Here is a 4,243-nt window from a genome sequence, read left to right as displayed (position 1 = left end):
TCAACTCAAGATGGATTAAAGACTCAAATGTAAAACCTAAAACTATAAAAACTCTGGAAGAAAACCTAGGAAATACCATTCTGGGACATAGGACCTGGCAAAGATTTCATGACAATGATGCCAGAAGCCATTGCAACAAAAACAAAAATTGACAAATTGGATCTAATTAAACCAAGCAGCTTTTGCACAGCACAAGAAACTATAATATCAATAAAGATACAACCTACAGAATGGGAGAAAATATTTGCAAACTATGTATCTGACAAAGGTGCAATATGCAAAATTGATACAGAACGTAATCAAATTTACAAGCAAAAAACCAAACAATACTATTAAAAAGTGGGCAAAGGACATACATGTCAAAAGACATACATGTGGTCAACAAGAATATGAAGAAATGCTCAACATCACTAATTATTAGAGAAATGCAAATCCAAACCACAATGAGATACCATTTCATACCAGTAAGACTGGCCATTACTAAAAAGTCAAAAAAAAAAAAAAAAAAACAGGTCATGGTGAGGTTGAGGAGAAAGGGGAATGCTTATACACTACTGGTGGGAGTATAAATTAGTTCAGCTATTGTAGAAAGCAGTGTGATGATTTCTCAAAGAACTTAAAACAGAATTACCATTTGACCCTGCAATCTCATTATTGGGTATATACCCTAAATAATAAAAATCATTATACCATAAAGACACATGCATATGTATGTTTATTGCAGCTCTACTCACAATAGCAAAGACATGGAATCAGCCTAAATGTCCATCAGTGGTATACTAGATAAAGAAAATGTGGTATATATATATGCCATGGAGTACCATGCAACCGTAAAAAAGAATGAGATCATGCCCTTTGCAGCAACATGAATGGAGCTAGAGACCATTATCCTGGGAACAGAAAACCAAATACCATATGTTCTTACTTATAAGTCAGAGCTAAGCAATGAAAACACATGAACACAAAGGGGAACAACAGACACCAGGGCCTCCTTAAGGGTGGAGGGTGGGAGGAAGGAGAGCATGCAAAAATACCTATTGGGTACTGTGCTTACCTGGGTGACTAAATAATCTGTACACCAAACCCCTGTGACACAGTTTGCCTATACAACAATTCTGTGCATGTACCCCTAAACCCAAATAAAATTAAAAAAAGAGAAAAGCGAGGAGTGATTACGTCAAGTATGAAACTCCTGTGTCTGGGAGAATTTGGCTAATTTCTGGCCAAGGCAATCCAAGGACCTCCACCTTTGGATCTTGTGGTTTAGGCAGAGCACACTCTTAGAGAGCTTAATGCATTAGATGGCAATGATAAGTTTAATTCTCTAGGATAGGTCCTGACTAAACTCTCCATTGAGCCTCATCTTGGCAAAATGACAATAATGGGGTGTATTTTTTATGAGAGAGATCCTGTCTATACCATTTCTGCTGCTACCTGCTTTCATTGGTGAAGGAAAGTGGAATATATACATTGAAATTTTGCTGGAAACCAATTTTCTGATTATGTATCCCTTTTATCAGTGTTCCAATCCTGGAATGATTCTAGAATGGGTAGAGAAGAAGCCGAGATTCAATTTTGTGAGCAGAAAGTTTCAATATGGCTACACTAAGAATGATTTATGAAGCCAAAGTTTAGCTCAAAGGGATTCTTATTAATTCTGGATTTCCAGAAGATTATTGACACAAGTGTTTACTAACACTGGACCAGATAATAATTTGGATGTTGTTATCTCCCTCTTGGCCTTTGGTGTATACCCAAATGATGCTCTCAGAAGGAAGAGAGAAATATTCTTACCATGAAAGGCATAATGCACTTATCCACAAATTGTCTGTTAATTGTTTTTTTAGTAGCAAGATATGAAGTGCTCCTCTCCTTTCTTTGTGTTTGGTGAAAAGCAGGGGGTGACTAAGGCCATGCCTTTAGCAGAGATGGCTCAGGTTCAAACACTGTCTCTGCTCGGGTATACTTGAATCTGAGCCATCTCTGCTAAAGGCATGACCTTAGTCACCCCCTTGAAGTTGCTTCTCTTTGCCTCCAAGAAAGTATAATGTGATAGGCATATTGTTCTTGTAGATGACTGAATTTAACTGCAAATATCCCATGAAGCAGCTGGCTGCATCACTGCTTTCCAGGAAACCTTGGAGTCTCTCTGGTTGTTGAAGTAATGAAACAACCTGATATCTTCAGCCAGTTGAACCCCTTAAATTATTATATGCTGAACATGATCCACCAAATCTCTAAGCCCTTAGCTGCTGTGATCATCTCCATACACAGTATGGAGATGGTCCACATCCTCCCAAGATGGCCTGATATGACAATGGAAGTAGATATAGAAGGATACATTCTAATTATGGTGTTGGAGGCTATGGCAGTGGCTATAGCAATGGAGGCTATAGTAGTGGAGGCTATGGTGGCACTACTCCACCCTATCAGGAAGGATATGGTGGAGATGGTGGTGGAGATTATAGAGGACATAACTGAGGTGGCTATAGCAGTAGCTCTGGGGGAGATTACAGAAGGTCTGGTGGAGGCTACAGAGGATCTGGGGGATGCCAGTGAGAATGTAGAAGGGGGAGCTATGGAAACGGCTGCTTTGGACAAGGAAAAGGAAGTGGTGGCCATTAAAGCTTGGTTATGTCAGTGCCTGTGCATAGACAGTTAAAAAAAAGAAAACTACTTGTTTTTTCCAAGATATTTATTTTTCATCAGAAACTAAACCTGTTTTCCACGCATTCTGTGGTTCATTGTAGTTTAAGGAAACCAAGCATAGATGCATTAGTGATTTTATTTATATTATGTAAAATATAATCTTTTACAAAAATACCACAGTTTGTATTTTTTCTTTAAAGGTAAAGATTTGCTTTTAAAGTTAATTTGGTATTTTCTTGGCTCTCATTTAATATGTTAGAAAATACAGTATTATATTGAATTTAAAAAAAGAAATTTCAGTTATTCAACATGCAAAAGCCTGGAGTGAATTTATAGGATATAAAAGGAATTAAGACCAGCTGTTCTTAATTTCCATGACAAAGCAATATAAAAATAAACAAAATTAAAAATGGGGCTGGGCATGCTGCCTCACACTTGTAATCATAGCACTTTGAGAGGCTGAGGCAGGAGGATTGCTTGAGGCCAAAAGTTCAAAACCAGCCTTGGCAACATAGCGAGACCCTGTTGCATTAAAAGTATTGGGGGCTTACTGTGGGCTAGGTACTGTGCTAGGTACTATATACAAATTATCTAAATTATCTAATTTAATTGTCACAATAATTCTGATTAGGTATTTTTACTATCCTTATTTAATAAATGTAGAAATTTGACTCTGAGAAGAGTTAAGAAGCTTATGAGAAGTTACATATATAAACAAAGCTTGGAGGTATTGTGAGTTCAGTTCCAGACCACTGCAATAAAGTGAATATTATAATAAAGCAAGTCACAAATTTTTTGGTTTAGAGAATGGCATGAGCCAGTTTAATATTTTCAAATCACTATAGATATTGTGTATTGGGAGTGGAGGGTGGTGGTTACTGAGTGAACAGTGAAATCAGTTACATCTGTTGCAATATTGTGGGTAAGGGATGTTGGTGACTTGGTCTGCTGTTGGAGATGGAGAGAAGTGGGTAGAGTTAAGATATGTATTTTTCGGTAGTATTGATGGAATTTGGTAATGGTTTGGTTGTGAGTTAGTGGCAGAGAAGTTGAAGAAGTTATCAAGGCTAGCCACTAGACTTTTGAGAAGAAAAACTAGGTTGATGGATGTGTCATTTGCCAATATGGGTTAGATTAGAAGATGAAGTTTGAGATCCCTGTATGATGTACAGGCAGATATGTTACATAGGTAGTTAGAGATGTAAATTTGGAATTTAGAGGATAATTTTGGGTTGGTGATACACATTTAAGAGTTGTTGGCATGTAGATAATATAAAGCCATGGAAGTGGTCAAGATTTCCTAGGATGAGAATGTAGATTGAGGAGATGATTAGAAACAAGTTCTGAGCGGTTTCAATGTTTAGAAATATGGAGGATGAGCAGGCAAAGGGGGCAGAAAAAAAAGCTAGATGGGCAGGAGGAAACAAAAAGAATATAGAGTTATGGAAGCTGAGAAAAGAGAAGAAGGAAAGATAATTCAGTTCCACTGAAAAATTCTGAGAGGCCAAATAAATTGAGACTCATAGAAAATTATAGCTAAGTTTTATCTTTGCCAGAATAGTTTCAATGTAATGATGAGAGTAAAAGCCCCAGA

At 37.2% G+C, this 4,243-nt stretch overlaps 1 pseudogene; it reads left to right on the top strand.

Annotated features, from left to right (window-relative positions):
• The first annotated feature begins 1,099 nt into the window (after positions 1–1,099).
• On the top strand, positions 1,100–2,760 carry LOC117081455 (annotated as a pseudogene).
• The last annotated feature ends 1,483 nt before the right edge of the window (positions 2,761–4,243 follow it).

Source organism: Trachypithecus francoisi, unplaced genomic scaffold (assembly GCF_009764315.1).
Source record: "Trachypithecus francoisi isolate TF-2019V2 unplaced genomic scaffold, Tfra_2.0 Lachesis_group8, whole genome shotgun sequence".
NCBI lineage: Eukaryota > Metazoa > Chordata > Mammalia > Primates > Cercopithecidae > Trachypithecus > Trachypithecus francoisi.
The sequence above is the reverse complement of the archived record's forward strand: the minus strand, read 5'-3'. Positions and strand labels throughout refer to the sequence as shown.